The sequence below is a fragment of the Rhinatrema bivittatum genome, chromosome 6 (assembly GCF_901001135.1).
Source record: "Rhinatrema bivittatum chromosome 6, aRhiBiv1.1, whole genome shotgun sequence".
Taxonomy (NCBI): Eukaryota; Metazoa; Chordata; class Amphibia; order Gymnophiona; family Rhinatrematidae; genus Rhinatrema; species Rhinatrema bivittatum.
In genome coordinates, this window is record NC_042620.1 from 40,982,840 (window position 1) to 41,006,026 (window position 23,187).

A 23,187-nucleotide genomic window follows, 5' to 3' on the forward strand; every position below is an offset into this window, starting at 1 on the left:
GTTTAAAATTTAAATCTAAATCAGCTAAAAGATGACAACTGGGTCGGAACAGGAGAGAGACCTTGGGGTGATGGTGTCTAATGATCTGAAGTCAGCGAAACAATGTGACAAAGCGATAGCAAAAGCCAGAAGAATGCTGGGCTGCATTGAGAGAGGAATATCAAGTAAGAAAACGGAAGTGATTATCCCCTTGTACAGGCCCTTGGTGAGGCCTCACCTGGAGTACTGTGTTCAGTTCTGGAGACCGTATCTCCAAAGAGACAGAGACAAGATGGAAGCGGTCCAGAGAAGGGCGACCAGAAAGGTGGAGGGTCTTCATCGAATGACTTATGAGGAGAGATTAAAGAATCTAAATATGTACACCCTGGAAGAAAGGAGGAGCAGGGGTGATATGATTCAAACTTTCAGATATTTGAAAGGTTTTAACGATCCAAAGACAACAACAAACCTTTTCCGTCGGAAAAAAAACAGCAGAACCAGGGGTCACGAGTTGAAGCTCCAAGGAGGAAGACTCAGAACCAATGTGAGGAAGTATTTCTTCACGGAGAGGGTGGTGGATGCCTGGAATGCCCTTCCGGAGGAAGTGGTGAAGACCAGAGCTGTGAAGGACTTCAAAGGGGCGTGGGATAAACACTGTGGATCCATCAAGTCTAGAGGACGTGAATGAAGAGTGGGTGGCTCATTGGAATGACGGCTACTGCCTGGAGATTATACCCTTATTCAATAAACATACACACAGTTAATGTGACTCCAACATTGCTCTAAGCTTCAACGGCAAGAGGAAGTGTGGAAAAAAAGGATTTGCATTCACAAAAAGCGGGGAGTAGCTTGCTTGTTTCGGCGGTTACTACCCCAAACTAAATAAGCGAGATACTTTACTTTCAATGCATAACCAGCATAGCTCTCTGCTTCAACGGCAGGGGAGAAAGTCTGATACTTCATGCATATCCAACATAGCTCTCTGCTTCTACGGCGGGGGAGGAAGTCTGATACTTCACGCATATCCAACATAGCTCTCTGCTTCTACGGCAGAGGAGAAAGTCTGATACTTCACTTTCAACACACATCCAGCATAGCTCTCTGCTTCAATGGCAGGGGAGAAAGTCTGATACTTCACTTTCAACGCATATCCAACACAGCTCTCTGCTTCTACGGCAGGGGAGAAAGTCTGATACTTCAAGCAAATCCAACATGGCTCTCTGCTTGTATGGCAGGGGAGAAAGTCTGATATTTCACTTTCAACACACATCCAGCACAGCTCTCTGCTTCAACGGCAGGGGGAACGTAGAAAGGTGGATCTATATACAGTAGGGGTGTGCATTCGTTTTGAACGCATATGTAAAACACAACTTTTTTTTTTTAACTTAAAAAAAGTGATGATGCGCAACGCATCGCATTTTCAACTTATTCAACATAGCTACGTTGAATACTTTGAACCTAAATAAACACTTAAACCCCCACCCTCCTGACCCCCCCAAGACTTACCAAAACTCCCTGGTGGTCCAGCGGGGAGTCAGGAAGCCATCGCTGTTTTCCTTTGCGAGGAGCACGTGACGTCGGCGTCACGTCGGAGTGAAGCGGACGTCATGTGTTTCTCCGCACCTCCGCTCCGGGACCCCCGTTGGACCCAAGCGGAACTTTTGGCCAGCTTGGGGGGTCCGACGTGACGCCGACGTCACGTGCTCCTCGCAAAGGAAAACAGCGATGGCTTCCTGACTCCCCGCTGGACCACCAGGGAGTTTTGGTAAGTCTTGGGGGGAGATTAAGGAGGGTGAGGGGTTTAAATTTTTATTTAGGGAACCGGTGAACGTATGGACAGACCCTCAACTTATGGGATTCTCCATATGTCCATATTGAATGAAATCGACCCTCACCTTCAACTTATCAACTTATGAACGCAAACTTTTTGTCTGCACATCCCTAATATACAGACAATAACCAACAAGGACTGAGTTACATAGTCTGGGTAAAACAAAGGCATGGGTGTAGCTTGCTTATTGCAGCGGTTATTACCCCTAACTATGGTAGATATTCATTTGGATGCAGTTCCAACACTGTTCTCTACATTAATGGTGCGGGTGGAAGGGAAATAGAACCAAAAGGTTACTAAGAGCCAAGAGTAACAGAAGTATGAGAGAAATAAAAAAAAAAGAAGTGCATAGCTTGCTGGGCAGACTGGATGGGCCGTTTGGTCTTCTTCTGCCGTCATTTCTATGTTTCTATGTTTCATGTAAACATTGAACAATGTGACTGAGAATGCCAATCATTGAGTTGCACTTGCTTAGACTTAGGCCTGGATTTTCTAAAATCGCAGGCCTTAGTGAATCATGCGGTACCGGGGGGCGGGCCTGCAAAGCTGGCAGTGATCACACCACCACGATGTTATCGCTGCTGGCTTTCGCAAACCAATAGCGCCACTGTGAAAGGTGGTGCTATTGGGCGCATTACTGGCGGCGATAAGGGGCCTTACCTTTTCGCCATCAGCAATGTCTTCGCTGCGTCCGCCCTGATCCTGCCCCGACTCCTCCCCTTCCGGTGACGACTCCGCCCTGATCTAGCTATCGCACGTGAAAAGTCCCTTTTCGCGTGCGAAAGCTATAGAAAATGACCCTCTTAGTAAGGAAAGTCTAAACCAATTAAGCACATTCCCACAACTACCAAAAGCTGTTAATCTTGCCAATAAAATTTCTTGATCTAGCATATCAATGCTGAGGAAATGTCTAGAAAAATAAAGGAATATCTCTGGCCAGCATTGAAACCTCTGTAAAACTGGCCCACACTGGAAAGTATACCCAGATCGAAATATATTTTGTAATGGTCAAGTAATTCTTGCTTAGTTAAATAATTATTTAATTGCTTAAGCACTACAGATTCCATTATTTTAGATAAAAAAAGAGAAGCGGTGAAATCAGCTGATAGTTTGTCAGCTCATCTGGATTCAATCAGACCTTTTTAAAAATAGATCACAAACTATTAACTTTCAAAGCTTTGGGAACATACCCCTCGGTCAGAAAAAGGTTTACCAAAGGAGTCAATATCTCAGCCAAATTATTGTGCATACATTTTAAGACAGAAGTAGAACAAGAGTTTAGCAGGCAGAATGCATTATTCAAATGGAAAATAAACCACACCAATTCATATTTTGAGATTATCTCAAATTCCTTCCATTTTATTCCCAGCCAATAATCAGTGGGTTCAATCATCAAAAGTCCGAAGGAAAAGCCATCTACAATAGTTTTAACTTTTTCTCTGAAAAAAAAAGATGTAAATTCTTCTCATCTACTCTAGGTGACTTAGTAGGTATCTGGGTCATAGTTTGAACAATATGAAAAAACTCCCTAGCTCCACCTTCACTAGCCTGCACCTGCAATGTAAAATAATCTTTCTTAGCTGCTGTTGCAACCTTACAATATTCTGTGATTTTAGTTGAATATAGTAAGGTATTATTATCAATATTAGATCTCCACCAACAGTGTTCAGGTATGGGTAACTGGCGCTTTTTATCCCTAGTCACATCATTGAACCAGGTATGCACACACAATAGGACAATTTTTCATGGGTGCAATAGAATCAAGGGCATGCACTAAGGTATCTTGCAAAACTGACACCATAGACTCTTATGTGAACAGAGCTCACCAGCCCCTCTGTTCACCTAGGAATCCACTCAGCACATAAAAATTCAAGGTCAAAGCAACTTCTAATTCTTCTGTTAAAAATTCTATTTTGACCAGGGGGCGGATGGGGCATGGCTAGAGGCCCGTGGCTTTGAGTTTTATTATGACCCAGCAATTTCCTCCTGCTCCTTTGGGCTTCCAGCTCAGTCATTACCAATACAAAGATCCTGGCGCCATGAGCCTTCATTCACAAATACTGAGGATCTTTCTTCCTCTTATTTTATATCCTCTCCCAACTTATTTATTCCAATCATTGCAGTGTCAGTCCCGGGCTGGGGGCCGTGCACCAGGGCTCCCTTCAGATCCTGCAGTCATGAGCCCCCAATCCAACCACCAGGTGTCAGCCCCCTCCCATTCATGCATTCCCCACACGCAATTAAAAATTATACATTCATAATACCAGATGTTACATGAAAAAGGACATTGAGGTAAAAATACTGCTTACAACAGCATCTATATTATATTTGCAAGCAGAAAACCCTGCAAAAAATGTAAAAGAAAAATGGCATTTGGAACCCATATGGTATTAGGCCAATGGTAATGCATGTTAAGTATATGCGTGGCCCTCAGAAAGCCATGAATAAGCTGAATTACATTATAGTAAACTTCCCATACAAAACAGTGCTACATGCCTGCACTCAAACAGTAACAATCCTACCTATGAAAAGGCAACACTGTAAATATTACACCAGTCCCTACTTGCTATTAGTAATACAGAACAAACCAAGCTACTATAGACCCTACACAAAGCTATATGCTAGCAGAACACTTCACCTTGTTCACATATGCAGAGCTCTGACAGATCCTCACCAAATAATGAACAAAGATCATAAGCATTCAGATAAAAACTGAACTGGAAATCACAACAAGCCAGACTCTGTATATAGAAACATAGAAACATAGAAATGACGGCAGAAGAAGACCGAATGGCCCATCCAGTCTGCCCAGCAAGCCTCACACATTTTTTCTCTCATTCTTATCTGTTACTCTTAGCTCCTTGTTCTATTTCCCTTCCACCCCCACCATTAATGTAGAGAGCAGTGATGGAGCTGCATGCAAGTGAAATATCTAGCTTGATTAGTTAGGGGTAGTAGGGGCAGTAACCGCCGCGATAAGCAAGCTACACCCATGCTTATTTGTTTTACCTAGACTATGTTGTACAGCTCTTGTTGGTTTTTTTTTACTTCTCCCCTGCTGTAGAAGCAGAGAGCCATGCTGGATATGCATTGAAAGTGAAGTATCAGGCACATTTGGTTTGGGGTAGTAACCGCCGTAACAAGCCAGCTACTCCTCGCTTTGTGATTGCGAATCCTTTTTTTCTTCACCCCTGTCGTTGAAGCTATGCAGGATATGCGTGAAGCATCAGTTTTTTGTTTTTGTTTTTTTTTTTCCCCCTGCCGTTGTTTGTTGTTTGTTTGTTTGTTAATTTTTTTTTTTTCCCCTGCCGTTGAAGCAGAGAGCTATGCTGGAAATGCGTGATGTATCAGTCTTTCTCCCATGCCGATGCAGCAGAGAACCATGCTGGATATGCATGGAAAGTGAAGTATCAGGCACATTTGGTTTGGGGTAGTAACCGCCGTAACAAGCCAGCTACTCCCCGCGTTTTGAGTGCGAACCCTTTTTCTTCTCCCTTGCCGTTGTAGCAGAGAGCTCTGCTGGATGTGTGAAGTATCAGTTATTCTTCTCCCCTGTCATTGAAGCAGAGAGCTATGCTGTATATGCATTGAAAGTGAAGTATCAGGCATATTTGGTTTGGGGTAGTAACCGCCGTAACAAGCCAGCTACTCCCCTCTTTGTGAGTGCAAATCCTTTTTTCCATTACCTCTTGCTGTTGAAGCTTAGAGCGATGTAGGAGTCACAGTAAGCATGTGTATGTTTATTTAATAAGGGTATTGTGTCAATAGCCATCATTCTGGCGAGTCACCCACTCTTCATTGGCGGCCTCTTGACTTTATGGATCCGCAGTGTTTATCCCACGCCCCTTTGAAGTGCAACAATGGAAAAACAGAAACATTATGCCTCATAAAACATCAAACAAAATTAAGAAATACAAATTATAATATTAAGACCATGATAATAAAATGTATAAGTATTTAAACAATCCTGACAAATAGAACATCCAATAATTAAAAATTCATAAACATTTTTCAAAATGCCAATAAAATATTTCAAAACAGCTGATACATTAAATCATACCCAATAATTACAACTATAAGGATAAAATCAATCCCTTTCTTTCCACACTTGGGAACTTTTGATATCCAGATGCCCTGAGATTATCATGGATTAGCAGGTGGGGTGGGGAGGAGGGGTTGTTGCACACAAACTTTCTCCAGACTGTCACATGATCAACCATACACATACAAACACACACACCCTCTCTCATGCGCTCTCTCTCATATGCTCAGTCATATATACACACAAAGACACACTCTCACATGCTCAGTTTTATAAAGACAAGCATGCTCGTTTGCTTTTTCTCTTATACTCAACTATATTCATACACACATTCTCATTCCCTCTCTGTTTCACATGCCGAACTACATACACACACACAAGCTGATACGCTTTCTCTCTCTCATGCTCAAACATACACAGGCATGCTCATTCACTCGCTCTCTCTCACATGCTCAGTCACACACACACACACACACACACACACACACATGCTCATACTCTCCACTCTCACATCACTGCCGAGGCGGGGCATGGAAAAGCAACCTGAAGTTTCTTTCAACCCTATGCTCTTCACTGCCAGGGCAGAGGGGGAATCTGATACCATTTGGGCCACGCTACTTCTCACTGCGTGGGGGGGAAGCTGCCGATGCTTCAGCGCGATGGCGCCCTTGGTGAACGATGCATGTGGCCAAGGCCATATTGGCCATAGGCTAGCTACGACTCTGCTTACCTATATGGAAGCACCAGTGTGTAAAGGACATCTAAAAACACAATGCAATAAAGCAGGAGTGATGTCTCGTAGAACATCATGCAGGGATACAAAGTAACACTCCGATACGAGGGTCTTAGTAGAAAACTATCAAATAATTAAAAAGACAAGAGTTATAAAAAGGGGGTTGGGGCATAAAACCATTTGATTGTGATCAGAAAGACAAGCTTTAATCACACACAGTGCTGTAAACAAGCCCCTGGGTCCCGTCAACAAAAAAAAAAAAAACCAAACAAAGTTTAACACATGGTTAAAGATTTGAAAAAGGGACAGCATACCTATTCGCAATCCTGCCAAATGGTGTGCAGTGAAGATGCTATCATGCGAAACCTAAAATTCTGTTTTGGTGCATATTTCATTCACAGCCATTTTAATCAATAACTGTAATTTGCATAAAGATGGGGCTATGCTAATGAAGCCAATTGTCTAAGCAATCTCTGGTTCAGAAACAATTAATAACCCAGGAGAGAGGGGGAAAGTGTCAACAGGTGTTTGTGTGTGACCATACTTGATCCCAAAGGAACATACATTTAATAAAATGGAAACGTGTACTAATATAAAAATGAAATTAAAAAAAAAAGATAAAATAATGTCTACTAGATAATAGATCAACTCTAGAACAGTGGTTCCCAAAACTTGTCCTGGCAGACCCCCCAGCTAGTCATATTTTCAAGATATCTGCAATGAATATGCATGAGATACATTTATTTATTTATTTATTTATTTATTTAAAAACTTTTCTATACCGTTGTTTAGTAATACACTATCACAACGGTTTACAATTAGGCACGTATAAAAGTTTGGTTTGTACATTTATCTAGGGGGTGCCAATCAATTTTTCGGTTACATGTTTCAATAATCTAATCTATATGGACAGTGGATTGGAATTTCCATTTATATGATTCATTGGATAATCATATAAGTTTTATACTGTCTCTCTTACATTAATACTTAATTATGATAAAAATAGTAAAGAAAGCAGTTACGCTTTTAGGTGACTTTCAGCTGTGAGTAGGTGTTCTTACTCATTGACCTCATTGTGAAAAGCTTTTTTTTTTTTTTTTTTTTTTTTTTTAATAAATCTTTCATCAATCTTATTTCGATTGGCATTGTGTTCCATAATATTAGACCCGCTAAGGATAGTGCTCTCTCTCTAACTTGGGTCAGTTTTGCTGTTTTGACAGAGGGGATGTTAGCAGAACTTTATTGGCTGATCTGAGATTTCTCTGGGGGACATGCAATCGCAATGCAGTGTTTAGCCAGTCAGCATTTTCGTCATTGATTAGTTTATGAATTGTGCATAGCGTTTTAAATTGCACTCTTTGTTCTATTGGCAGCCAGTGTAATTCGGCAAGTGTTTGAGTGATATGATCCCTTCTGCTTTTAACAGTAAGTATTCTGGCAGCCGAGTTCTGTAGTATTTGTAGTGGTTTGAGTGTTGTATATGGAAATCCTAGGAAAAGTATGTTACAATAGTCCGTGCTAGTGAAAATTAGTGCTTGTAGAACTGTTCTAAAGTATGCTTGCGTTAATAAGGGTTTTGGTCTCCTCAGGACCATTAATTTGGCGTAGCCTTCTCTAACTTTTAGTGATATGTGTTGCTTAAGGCTGAGTTCCGTGTCGATTATTTCTCCTAGGTTTCGAGCTTTCTCATTTAATCCCACTGTCTTGTCATTTTTAAGTTTGATGGGATTCTGAATTATTCAATGTTTTTTTGTTCAAAGTGTATAAATTCTGTTTCTTCAATATTAATTACTAGTTCCATTTGGTTTAGTAGTTGTCTTATTATATATAGGTACAGCATTGTCAAGTTTAATGTCTTGCATGCATATGACTGGCTGGGGGTCCTCCAGGACAGGTTTGGGAACCACTGCTCTAGAAGATAAATATGGAAATAAAGAAAATAAATATTAAGAACTAAATAATAAAGAAATACTAAAAAATAAAGACTCATCTGTAATCTATCATTTAAAATAGCTATAATATCTGAAGACTGGAGCATGGTCAATGTATCGCCAATTTTTTAAAAGGGCTTCAGGATGAATCAGGAAACTATAGGCCGATGAGCATGACAGTGTCACGCAAAATGCTAGAAGCCATTCTTAAAAACAAAATCACTGGCCATATACATAAATATAACTTAATGGGGAAGAGTCATCGTGGTTTTAGCAAAGGGAAATCTTGCTTTAACAATCTTTTTTACTTTCTTGAAGTTGTAAATATACATATGCAGAAAAGTAGTCAATTGATGTAGTGTATTTGACTTTTCGGAAGTCATTTGACAAAATCTTCCATGAGAGACTCCTCAGGAAATTAAAAAGTCATGCGATAGGAGGCCTGTTGTGGATTGGTAACTGGTTAAAAGAGAAGAAAGAGAGTGGAACTAAATGGTCATTTTCCAGATGGAGAAAGATCATTAGTGGAGTACACAGGGATCAGTACTGGGACCTGAGCTGTTTAACATATTCATAAAGATCTGAAAAAGGGAACGAGTGAGGTAATCACATTTGCAGATGACCCTGAATTATTCAAATTTGTTAAAACAACAGTGGATTGTGAGGAACTGCAAAAGGACCTTGTGAGACTAGAATGGCGGATGAAATGTAATGTGAAACAGAGGAAAGTGTCGATGTACATAGGGAAAAGTAATCCCAACAGGTACATAATACTAGGTTCCATATCTGGAGACAACACCCAGGAAAAGGACCTCAAGTCAGTGTGTAGTGTTGATCAAATAAGCAAACAGAACATTGGGAATGATCCGAAAAGGAATGGAGAATGAATTGCCTCTGTATCCATCCATGGTGCTACCGTACCTTGAGCACTGTGTGAAGTTCTGGTCGCCCCATCTCAAAAAAGACATAGTGAAACTAGAAAAGGTACAGAGGAGATCAGCAAAAAAAAAAAAAATGATTTAAGGGGAATGAAACGGCTCCCCTATGAAGAGAAACTACTCAGGTAAGGGCTGAGACAGCTGAGAAGGGACATGATAGAAGTTTATAAAATCATGAGCGGGGTAAACAAAGGGTTATTATTTATCCTTTCAAATAATACTAAAGCAAGGGGGCACTCAAGGAAACTAAATATCATCAGATTTAAAACAAATTGTGAAGGTACTTTTTCACTCAGTGTACGGTCAAGCTGTGGAATCTGTTGCAGAGGAAGTGGTCAGGTTGACTAGCATAGCGGCATTTAAAAGAGGTTTGGGCAAGTTCCTGGAGAAAAAAAGTCCATATTGTGAGTCAGACTACAGAAAGCTGTTGCTGGGAGTGAGTAACAGGGAAGAGATCTATTTGGGGGGGGGGGGGGGGGATCTGCAGGCTACTTGTGACCTGGACTGACCACTGTGAGGCACGGGATGTGGGCTCATTGGACCTTGGACTGAACCAGCATGCCATCCTTTATGTTCTTATGTGCAATTGTCTTTATTGCTATATTGCTTAGGTTCAGAATCTTTGTTTAATTTTCATAGGCTTACTGCAATGTTTTGGAAGAGCTATTGTGCTGCCAGGATTGTGCTTTGAATATTTTTATAATTGTAGATAGCATAAAAGCCATTTTCTATTAGAGTGCACAAATCCATTATGTTGGTAGAAAGATATATTATTCTAATGGATTTAATGTGCAACATGTAAACAAGATCACTAATAATTCTTTTTGATAAATTATCTCATTTTAATCACAAGGAATGTAGAAAGATTTCAGGAGAGTTCTCTTTGATTTGCATAACTGAAACAGACAGACAAATTGCATTACTTTTTTTTTTTTTTGTTATTATTAACAATAGATGATTGGTACAAAGATTGTATTTTTTAAGGCACTGCTCTCACATCCCTCCCATAATTTGTAATCCGGTGACACTGCTATGTAGTTTAATTTGTAGAGAATAGAAAATAAAAGATTACTTGATTTTTAGCTGAGCAAGGTAATAACTTTGCTTTCAACAGCAATGCGCCAAACAATTGTTCGCAGCCTAACAGCAGAAATAACAAAAATTGTAAAGCTCTGCTTAGTTGTTGGGCGTCCAGGTGACTACATATTGCCTCATAATAGAATGTCAGCCTTTATAATGAGTTTGAAGTATAAAAACAGCAAAGAGAAAATAGAATTAAATGAGATCTGCGGTCGGATTTCTTGCTTTCTGTTCCGATTCCTCTTCCCGTTTCCCCATCCCTTCCCGGTCGCAGCCCCGTGCACAGATATGCATTGTCCAAGCATGTCTCAAAACGACTCATGAATAGGCAGTTCTGCTCAGCAGCATGTTTTAATTAAGGACGTAAACCCTAAACTGCAAAAGGATAACTTTCAGACAACGCCGCGTGGTGGCATACATATATGTGTGTGCATATGGCCGAGCGGAAATCCACATTGCGACGGTAAACTTTCAAACCGGGGCGCGGGCGCACGTGTGCAAGCGTTTGTCAACCTGTGCCCAGGAACACGGCTGTTTTATAATTTGCGCGCGCGTTATGCGCGCATGTCATAAAATAGCCTAGCTGCGTGCACATTTTAAGTGGGCATGCATGAGTTTGCGCAAATGCTGCTTCTGCCGCGTAAATTGAGGGATTTTAAAAGGGGTGCACGCAGACATCGTTTCCAGTTTTACCAGCCTGTCCCCAGTTCATCTAGTTAAGAGACAGGTCCTCCCACCCCCCACCCTCCCCCCATGGTTTGATAGCCTTCACTTCTCCCAGTTATCCCTGACCCTTTATAACCCCGCCAATCTGCCTATTTATCTTTCTTTCGTAACTTACATGGCATCCACAGCAGAAGTAAAGTTAAGTGGTAGGGGGCCTCGGCGCGCACTCGATCACACAAGCATTTACTTGGACATTTTCATTTCATGTATTATTTACATACCGCATACACCACACTCATATAGCTGATCAAGGAGTTTCACAACAATAAACTACATAAAAATACATCATCTAAAACACATAAAACAAATTACAATTTCAAACCTTCCTTTTAAACAGTCCCTGAACTCCCCACTTCCTGAACTACCCTACTTCTTCCTGAAAGCACGATTTCGAATCTCAGCTTCATGCCTTGAAACACTCAAGCCACGCCCCTTTTCAAAACTTCCAAGATGTGTGTGCTGCACCATTTACGTGTGTATCCGGGCTGCTTTTAAAATACACTTGGTGTGCGCGAGCCCGACACATTGGCAGTGGCACATCCCCTAAGTAATGGGCATGTTGGGCTTTTAAAATTCACCTTTCATATTTAATAACCAGTGTGAATCATGTATGTGTGTATTAAAAAATATGCAGATCTGTACCCTGCTACATACCCACGTATGTATGCTTACTCGCAAATACATGGAATGCTTTGAAAGTGAGTATTTCAATGCATTGAATGCGCGTACTTTTCCTACTTATTTAAAAAATATGGAAAGCATGACATTAGAGCAAATAAAGAATTTATTAGCTTTGGAAAATTAAGATAATTAGCTTTTTGTAAGTTATTACAGAAACCCACTAACTCCGTTTTCAGGGGAGATCACATGATGCAGTGAAGGGATCAAACGTGTCTTCCCTTCTCGGCTTCCCCTCGCTACTCATCTGACCCCATCTATCTTCTTTGAGGAATTGTAACGCTCTAATTTACTTCTCTCAACTGCCGGGCAACTACCAGAGTTTATCCTCAGATTTTGACATGACCTCTCGCTTGCAAAAGGATAAGGAAAAAGACAGAGAGCGAGGCCGCCCGACTGATCTTCCCACCGAAGATGTCGACAAGGCCCCTGATGTGGCAATGGCACCCGCACTGGCCGAGATAAAATCTGCGATACAAGAAATTATCTGTCCGGAATTGCTGGTTATCTACATCGCTGGCGGCATATGATTCACGAGTTGCAGATGCTGAGCAACATATATCCGATTTGCAAGATTGCCACCAGACCATGCTTTTGGACCTCTCTACTGTTAAAGCTTCCCTAGCCAAACACTCAGAGCGGCTTGAGGACCTGGAAAACAGGTCCTGCCGCTCAAATCTGCGTTTTGTCGTTTTGCCTGAAACTTTTAAAGAAACCAAGTTGGCGGGGGTTTTGGAAGACCGGTTGCCACGATCTGTGGCCTCTCACTTACCTCGGGCCCTCTCCGCATCGAGCGCGCCCATCGGCTGGGGCAACTGGGGCTGACGGTCGGTCTGCAGATCGTCCTCGTGTAGTAATCACAAAGGTGCTTAATTTCTCTCACAAAGCCGCGATCATGGCTGCTGTTCGTGCGGGCAAATCGCTCCAGTATGACAATCACAAGGTCCTGATCTTTCAGGACTTCTCGGCGGTCGTGGCACAACAGAGAAGAAAAATGGCGCCGCTTTGCTCTAAGTTATATGCGCTGGGGGAAAAAGCAGTCCTGATATATCCAGCTCGCATTTGAATGATTACCGCTGCTGGCCCGCGTTGGTTTGCCGACGCAGAATCGGCGCAAGCATATATCGCCGAGAGAGAGAGAGGTCAAATCCAGCCATTGGAGACGCACTGATCGTGTTGGCAGACCAGACTACTGCAGTTTGTCAGCGGTGTAGCTGTCCTGAGTAAACGTCAAGTTGCAGGTTGGTGAGTTGTGTGAGTTCTGACCTTTCTACTGGCGTTTTCTCTTGTTCGTGCCTTCTGTTTGGTACCTTCTGATGAGGGTCCTGCATGTTCTTTTTTTGACCGGCTTCACGGACTCTGTGCGCCCTTTTGGTTTGGATGGTGCTTTTCTCAGGCCTATCGGGGCTGTGTTCAGACCACCCAAGTTTCGTCAGCATGGTTCGCTGCCTCCTATACATTTTCCAGTACTAGTATTTAACACAGTCTGTGTGAGGGCATTTAATTCTTCTTCTCTTCTTGGATATGCTTCCACTGGACGTCCACTGGCCCCGATTTCCTGTGAGCTTGCATTCGTTTACTCATCTGCTAGCTTGATCGGGGGTTTTTCAGCTGACTTTGCTTGTGGGGGCTTCCTCTACTCAGTCAGCCCTGGGATCTAGTACATCGCAAGTTTCACCTCCATAGATGCTGGACTTGGGCCGGCCGCAGTGGTAAACTGCCTGAACATTCCTTGTGCTTCCAGGCTACTGTGTACAATCTCTCAATTCCGGGTTTTTTTTTCTCTATGTATATGGATTCTGATTTTTGTAATCCCATAATCATAGTGAAAGTTCCTCTGTTTAACATTTGTCTACCATACTGGGGGGGGGACGACACCGGTTTGCTCTGCAGTGATCTCTGCGAGTCCTTGGAGACTGTTTAATTGGGTATCAGGTAATGAGTTGAGTTCTGAGTGGTTTCAGGGGGGTTGGGGAGGGTACTCTGGGTGGGGGGAAGGGGGAATATTTCTCCTATGGCTTCACATTGGGTTCTTGTTATGTGTAATGGCTATTTCATCTGTATGTTTTATCCTATGATATCCCACATCTGGAGTGGGGACCTCGGCTGGGAGGGTCCCTACTTGTTAAATGGTTTAATTACTGGTTCTTTTTTAAATTAGAGATTGTCAGGAATGACTAGGTGTGGCTTCTGACTGTTCTCTTGGAACGTCTGTGGCATTAATTCACCCATAAAGCGGAAAAAAATGCTATCAGTTTTAAAAAATAAATCTGCCACGGTGGCCTATTTGCAGGAAACACACCTCTGATTTGGAACACCAAAAGTTGCGCTCGACTTGGGTGGGGAAGGTTTATTATGCCTCAGCTAGTCAGCGCTTTGCCGGTGTGGCTATATTGATTCATAAAAGCCTCCCACTCCAGATCAAACAAGAAATTAAAGACCCTTTAGGTCGATATATTATTCTGGTTGCAGAGCTGTTTCAAATTCCGGTAGTGCTATGTAATTTATATGCTCCCAATAATCCCAAACTTGAGTTCTTTCAAGTCATATATAGGCAGCTGGTCCCTTATATGGATTATGTTCTTCTTTTAGGAGGAGATTTCAACAGCCTACGAGATTCCCAGTTGGATAGGATGGAAGCCTCTACTGACGCATGAGCTGGATCGAGTGGGAGGGGGCATTGGCTTTTTGGAATGTTCCTTGCATTTGATGGATCCCTGGTGCACGCTTAACCCTACTGCCCGAGACTTTACTCATATCTCCCGCGCGCACGCCTCGCAGTCCCAGATTGACTATTTTCTAATTAGCACCAGCATATTTCCTAAGGTTGATTCGGCAGAAATAGGTGAGGTGGTGATCTGATCATGCCCCTATTTGGCTAAATCTCGATTGGATTCCGCAATTCCTGTCCTCTCGTTCCTGGCGCTACCCTTACTTTCTAATTGATGATCCCCAACTACAGGAATACTTACAGGAAAAGTGGGAGATGTATGTCCATATGAATCAGGAACATCTGGATGATCCTATCTTGTTTTGGCAGACTGCCAAAGCAGTTCTTCGAGGGGAGATTATTGCATATGTTGCGCACTGCCGGACCCTGCTGAACCAACAAATCCTTACATTGGGTAACCAATTGGCACGAGTTCGGGCATGTTGCGGCAATGAAGACACATCAGGCAGGATTCGTGGTGAAGCGTGCTCTGAGGCCCCCACTGGGGGGGGCCTCTCCTTTTATTGTACATAATACATAGCATACAGATGTGCCATAACATCATTGGCTCTTGTAAATACATGCATCATATTATTGGCTGTTTACAGCGCCATACCATAAATGTCCCCTTCCTGGCCTTTTGCTGACTACGTGTAAGCTGGCAGGCAGGGAGGGGAAAGGTCATAAACTGGACATGAGACAGTTGAAATGTGTTAACCTAGCTGACTAAAGTGTGACTGCCACATAAGAGGAAGTAGGCCAGGAGCAGTGGGGCTGCTACAGCTTGTACTATATATGTGTATTTCTGGTGCAGCTCGTCTACGTGCAGACAGGTTTCCTGTCTTTGCAGGCTCGAGCTTCACAGCGGTTGGTATGTGGCAATTCTGCTTGCTGCGCTCAGCGTAGGCCTGAGAAAAGGGAAGTTAGATGTGTTGATAGAGTTAACCCCTAACATGCTCTATCAGCTATCAGGAGCAAAGCTCATAATCCCCACACGGGCAACTCTTTCCCAGGCCACTACTCCCGTGAATAGGGTGCAGTATTTTGCTGCCCAGAGAGCCCTTAACATAGCTTTGCCTCTTTCAATATGCTAATAAACCTGGTCAGATGTTGGCAAATCTTCTTCGTTCACATCAGCCATCGTGCCAGATCATAGCGCTGCATGTTCCTGGGGGAGGGATTGCTCAGGACACCCCCATTATACGCTTTATTTTCAGGGACTACTATGTGAACTTATATTCTGCGACTAATGTGGCTAGAAACATAGAAACATAGAAATGACGACCCATCCAGTCTGCCCAGCAAGCTATGTACTTTTTTTCTTTTTTTTCTCTCTCTCATACTTGTTACGCTTGGCTTCCAATACTCTCTAGTTCTATTTCCCCTCCCCCAACCACCAATGTAGAGAGCAGCGCTGGAACTGCATCCAAGCGAATATCCAGCTCAATTAGGGGTAGCAACCGCCGCAACAAGCAGGCCACACCCCTGCCCCTGTCCACCCAGACTATGCAATCCTATGCTACATTGGAGCGAGCTGAATTTTGTCAGCAACATTTCCTGCCAACACTAACCAAAGAGCAAGTGGCTTTTTTAAATGCTCCATTCTCGGAAGATGAGGTCTGCTTAGTTATAAAACAAGCTAAACGTTGTAAGGTGCCAGGACCTGATGGCTTCACGGCTGAATTTTATAAAAGCTTAGTTAACTCGGTGGTGTCGCCGTTAACTCGTACCTTTAATGCCTTAATAGCAGCTGCGCATTTCCCGGAACAGGAAAATCTGGCCCATGTTACGTTAATTGCGAAACCAGGAAAAGATCCTATGTGTCCAGAATCCTACCATCCAATCTCGCTCCTTAACGTGGATCATAAATTCTTGTCTAAAATCTTGGCCGACCGGTTAGCTGGTTTACTGCCTCTTCTTATTAAAGCGGATCAAGTCGGTTTTGTAAGGAAAAGGTATGGGCTTCGTAATATTCGGAGGTTAATGGCTGCTATGGCACTATGCCAGCAAGTAGGTGAACCTTACCTCACGATTAGTTTTGACGCAGAAAAGGCCTTTGACTGCATGGAGTGGGGTTACTTATTTTATATATTGCGCTCCATAGGTATTATGGGATTTTTCTATAATGCGATACAACTTCTCTACAGTTCCCCAATGGTGGTTTTGGTGGCTAATGCCTCTCACTCTGAGTCCTTTTACATTTCCCGTGGCACCTGTCAGGGATGTCCTTTGTCACCCTTGTTGTTCCTCTTGCAGTTAGAGCCGCTTTTGCTGGCCATTCAGGCGAATCAGGGAATATGGGGTGTGCGTTTTTGTGAGGAAACTTCTAAGTACGTCGCTTTTGCGGACGACATTTTAGTTTTTCTCACTCATCCTGGTTCCTCCTTGCCGCCCCTCCTGCAGCTTTTTAAAGATTTTGGGCATTTTTCGGGTCTTAAACTCAATGTTGGGAAGTCGGAGGCTTTGGCCTATCCTAATTCCCTACGTAAAGGATGAGGGAGATCATTCCCCTTGAAATGGGCAGATGGTCATTTTAAATATTTGGAGATTTATCTCTCAAAACAACTACGTCGGATCTATGATTTGAATGTCCTACCCCTTCTTCATTCCTCTGTGATGCGTTTAACACGTGACGCTCGCTCCCATTGTCCTTGCTGGGATAAGTGAATTTATATAAGATGATTCTTCTGCCCAAATGGCTTTATTTTTCAAAACTTGCCTTTGGGCCCTTTTTATGGGAGGGAAGAAGGCTCACATTCAGTTCCAATATCTGCAGGGGCGCTGGGGACAGGGAGGTTTGAACCTTCCGAATTTGAAGTTATATAATGAGGCCGGGAATCTTCGGGTGGCCCGGGACTGGTTGTGAATTTGGTGACTGAACGAACTTTACTAGGAGGTTTGGACACCCGGTATGCTCTTCAAACCACTGCTCTGACACGGAGTGTCTCGCCATTGCTGGCCCGCTTACTATCCCTGATTTGCTGGGCGTGGCGACAGGTTACTCGCATGCTATCTCTCCCATCACAATGCGCCATTTTCCTTCCCATTCGTGGTAATGCAGATTTTCAGCCCGGTTCTCATACAGTGGGCTTTCAGGAGTGGTCTTCTAGCGGGATCATATATCTGGGACATGTGATGGATGTGGAGGGTTGTTTGTTGCCTTTTGCCTCCATTGCTGCGCAATATAAATTAGCGAAGTCACATGTGTTTTCCTACCTTCAACTGCAACATTACTTTTATGCCCTGCTTCCTGATTCCAAATCGCCCCAACATTTTGAAACTAGGGCTGCACTTTTTGCTATTAATCAGACCCAAAGCCCTCCTTTGGCCCATTATTATAAACAGTTCACTGCTGCTTTGGATGAAGGGATGTTTGAACTGCTGGCTTCACACTGGAATAGGGATGCTGCAAACTTGGTCACCAGCGAGCAACTTCAGAGAGGCTTCTGTTCTATCTCCCAAGTGGCCATATATATGTATCTCCAGGAATTGCAATTTAAATTTTATGGCGTGCCTACGTCCCTCCGGCCAGGGTGGCTCACTATGCAGTAGGTGCCTCTGCTTGTTGCGATAAATGTAATCGAGAAAAGGGCACCCTACTTCATATGTTTTGGGGTTGTCATAATATACGGCGGTTTTGGGGCCGTCTGTTGCAATATTTATCTGGCCTCTTATCAACTACTTTGGCTTTGGGACCGCAACTGGTCCTTTTTGGCTTCATTCCCCCCTTGCAAGTCCGACAATGGGGGCCTCGAATGTTTCTGCGTAAAGCCTTGTGTGTGGGGAAAAAATTATCCTTTTGCAATGGCGCTCACCAGATCCTCCCTCTTATTGGACCTGGCGCAACCACCTCTATGACTTGATGCAGCTGGAGGCGGTGTTGGCGAGAACTTCACCTTTCCATAAACGGAAATTTTTACATATCTGGGGGCGTTACATACAAACATTGCCGCACCGTCCACGTAGTTTAATTTTAAATTCATTTCATTCCTGACATGCTGGTTATATGCAGAGAATCATGCCTATTAAGTTAGATAGCACTATATATGTTTTCGGTTTTTTTTTTTAGTCTATTTAAGCCATGGGAGAGAAAGGGGGGGGGGGAGTGGGGAGGCGGAGGGAGAGGAGGGTGGAAATTGGGGTTAGGCACTCATTGTAAGGGGGGGATTGTTCTGAAACAACAATGAGTGATTTTATGGATTTCCTTGGTTACAATGAGATCTATTACCTTCTTTCTTGCTATATGTGTGACCATATGCTTGGCTTGCTGTTGTTTATCTCAATAAAAACCGTTTTGACATAAAAAATGAGTTTTCAGTGTACACCCCTCCTAAATTGCTGTGTGGTTATTCTGTGCAGGGGACTTTTTTCAGCCACCTTTGATTAAAAAGCCTGGAAGGTGTAGACAAAGGCTTCAACCAACATTATAAAATGAATCCCCTGTTGAACTGTTTCCTAGTTGAGATCAAATAAACATGCTGCAATCTGTGTGGATTTTTATCCAATCCCAGAAGCAGATGATGCAACTCTGCAAAGATTCTCATCCAATCAGAGTGAGTTTGGATCTGAGGAATGTGCCCGTGGTCAAGCCCCAGAGGGAATGGATAGAGAGCTACAGAGGAAGGCAGAGGATGAAAGTGCACAGCTGCTGTCAAGCAGCTGGGAATTGGAGAAATTACATAAGATTCTGCAGCCTAAGGCCTGGATTCATCATATATCGCTGAATGATGAATGATGAATCCAGCAAAAACGGGGGGCGGGCCTGCGAAAGCCCGCAGCCTTCGCACCACTGCGGGGTCTTCGCTGCCGGCTTTCGCACCCAATAGGGCCACCGTGAAAGGTGGTGCTATTTGGCACACTACTGGCGACGATAACGTTACTAACCTTATCGCCACCAACGAAGACACCGCCGAGTCTGCCCCCTCTCTGCCCCGAATCGATTTTGCATTCTATTGCATGCGAAAAGGGCCTTTTTGCGTGCGATAGAGGCCCTTTAGAAAATAACCCCGTAAGAGACTGAAGTAACCTACTGTGGATTTCCTGTGTCTAAAAGACAGAAGCCAGTGTGAAGTGAGAGCCAGAATTTTCAGCAGTGGATTGGAGGTCTCGTTCCTCTAAAGGAACACAAGGTTGAGCAGCCTTGACCTGAATGAAGTTTCCAGAGTGCATTTCTTCCAAGCCTGGAAAACAGTCAGTTGTGAGTTTCCTCAAAGAAACCTGCATGTTAGTTGTCCTAAGGAATAAAACTATAAGCTTTTACATCAGATAATTTAAACTAGAACTGTAAGTATGTAAAGAAAGTAAAAGAAAAGTGCATCAACTAGAGATCTCTTATTTTGTTTTCACTTCAACTACAGATATTCTATTTTTAGGACTTTGAAACATTTTTAGTTGATTTACTACAAAGACTTTTGAGTTTATAAATAGTACCCATAAACTTTTTGGGTTAGTATTCACTTGCCTATATATATCTGTAAAGTATATTTCTGCTATTTCAAGGTTTATCATATTCTTTAGTAACATTATGTTGAAATCTATTCTTTGAGTTTATTGGCATTTCATTTGTATGAGATGGGACAAGTTTGGAGCACATCTAGAGAGAATCTAGAGTCTGTGGAGTTATCAATGTTCCTATTAGAACATAAGAACATGCCATACTGGGTCAGACCAAGGGTCCATCAAGCCCAGCATCCTGTTTCCAACAGTGGTGAAAGATTGTCTGTTGTGAAAAGCAATTATCAAGTATTGGAACATACAGCCTTAAAACTGTATTTCCATTCCCCCAACCTCAAAGAACGTGGAGAGTGCATAATGACATAGGTTTGATATATGTTTTCCCTATAGTGATCCTCTTTCCTCATCCATCCCTAGAATCTGAAGTAGGGTTTATACATGAATTTCCATCTAAATTCTGGCCAGAATATTAGCATAAATTCTGAGCTTGATCTAACATGATGGTGCCAGCAGTCCATTGCTCCTACCATGTGACAGGGGCCAACCAATGGCACCGGTAGCCCCTGTGACATAGTAAGGGCAAAGGCTATCAGCGCCATTTTGAATACTGGCAGCCGACAGCCCGAGTGCATGAGATCGCTCCAGGACCCCTGCTGGACCACCAGGGACTTTTGGCAAGTCTTGAGGAGAGAGTCAGGAGGGTGGGAGTTTATTCGTTAGTGATACGTTGTATTCGTGGGGGTTCGTGACCCCCACGAATTCAACGAATATGGCATATACATTACGGATTGCCAATACGTTGCAAACTAATGCACACGCCTATCATGTAGCAGAGTCCCTGAGGCTTTAGTTTCCCTAACAAATACTTATGCTTCCTAACAGAGTCCACATCCAGAAGGGGCACAGGACTTTCCTGCGGCTGGATGTCACCTGGTATTGTAGAGTATGGGCATCTCTGGGTTCGAACAGGGAAGGCTCCTGGGCACTTATGGCAGAGAACTGGGAAGGAAAAACAGGATCGGTTAGTAGAGGTACTGAGGCTCTCTTTTGGTGTGCTAGTCCCGGTGCCACTCTTAGATTCCTCAGACGTTTTCTCTTTTTTTTTTCTGGGGAACCTTTTCTGGCAGAGCAGGCACACTGTGTTTTTGGTTGATGAGTTTCTGGATGACAGCTGTCAGCTCGGCCAGCTGATTCTCTATAGAAGGTCTCTGGTTATATTTTTGCCGCCGCCCCTAGTTGCGATTTCTTTTGGGTGGCTAAGAATTTCCTATTCCCTTTTCTGGGTTAGCTGCTGTGCCATCGGATTGCTCCTGGGAAGGAAACGTCCAGAGCCTGTCAGACTTAGGATAAGAAGATAGGGGATTAGTTTCAAAGTGTATCTCTGGACTCTAATTCATGGTGGACACTTGGTTCCTCTCCTTCTTATCTGTCTTTTGCTCCCTAGGAGCAGACTTCCCTTTATGACAAATGGCATATAGCTTTTCTGCTTCCTCTACAAGGAAACTTAAGGGCTCCTCCCTGTGAAGACATAATGGAGTTTGCAGAGTAGGGAGAAGAGCCTCAAAAAAGAGGTTTCAGAAAGCAACCTTGTCTGCTTCGGTGGCACAGGGCTCCCAATAAAAGAAAATCTGCTTTAAGTGGTAGCTAAAAGCTCAGGGACTTTCTTCATGGACACATCTTACATTGTAGGCAGCCTGCCGTGCCAAAACGCTGCTAGCATAAGTCCCAAAGTGCTCTTTGAGGGCAAACTCAAATGTGTCTATGGAGTCTATTACCTCAGCAGAGATGCTGGCCTTGTGTCGTCTAGCTTCTTCACTGAAACTCCATGGGAGTAGGGCCATCTGGTCTTTTTCAATATGTGCACCTACTACCTCAAAACGTGTCGGCTGGTGGTAAGCCTGTCGTGGTGTTGGGCTCTGATGCTAGCCCCCCTTTTGGGAGTATGGGAGGGGCAGCTCCCTCTCCCCATCCTAACGGCTATATTTAGAAGCTAACAACTTTGCTTTGTTCCATGCTTTAAGCTTTTCCTGTGGTTCTGCTAATTTCTCCCAGTCTTAAAAAAAAAAAAAAAAGGCTGTCTGGCTCTGGGTTGTGCATTCCTCTTTCCACTCCAACTGATCCTTAGGGAGAGAGGGGGGTCAGGGGCATTTCTTGAGCTATGCTGGGATACTTTGCTGGCTGCATTCTCTGCTTCGGAGAGTCAGAGCTGGGCATTACTGTTGCATCAGCCGGCCGCGGTCGCAGCAACCGGCCTTCCCTACCCAGCGTTGCGCCGCCCTGCTGGGGGCTGTCCCAGCTCTCCGACAATGCGGAGGGGGTGCCCTGGGCACTGCACTTTGCTTCGTGGCCCTGCCGGCCGCCAGCGTGTTTGGGAGCATGGCGGAGATGCCGCCACCGACTGCTCCTCACGTTGAGCTCTTTAGCCGCGAGTGCGCGCCCCTTTACTTTATTTAAAGGGCCCGCAGCAGGCAAAGGCTGCCGGCCCTCAGAGATGATGTCATCAATCTAGGCCTACTTAAGGCAAGCTCTGATAGTTAGAGCTTGCCTTTGCAACAGGTCTCCACGCTGATCGTGTACTTCGTTGCTTCCTCTGGTGACTCCTTCATGTTCCTGGTTCCTGTCTTGTTCGTGTTCCTGATCCTAGTTCTGGTTCTCTCCATTCTTCCTGTGTTCCTGCGTTACTCTATTTGTTCTACAAATTAACTCCTGGACCTGACCTCTGCTTTGCCTGACCATGCTACTGATCATCTCCTGGACCCGACCTCTGCTTTGCCTGACCATGATACTGATCATCTCCTGGACCCGACCTCTGCTTTGCCTGATCATCTGCTTTGCTACTGATCATCTCCTGAACCCGGCCATAGCTTCATCTGACTATGCCTCTGCTTGATTCCTGATTTGACCTCTGCCTCTGCTTGATTCCTGGTTTGACCTTTGCCTTGCCTGATTCCTGGTTTTGACCTACGCCTGTTCAGCCACTCTTCCTTGCCTGCCTCCTGCTCTGACTCTAGCCTGTTCAATGACACTTCTCTTGAACTCATTCTGGACTTGGCCTCTCAGGCTTTGGCCTGCTCTCACTCGGGCG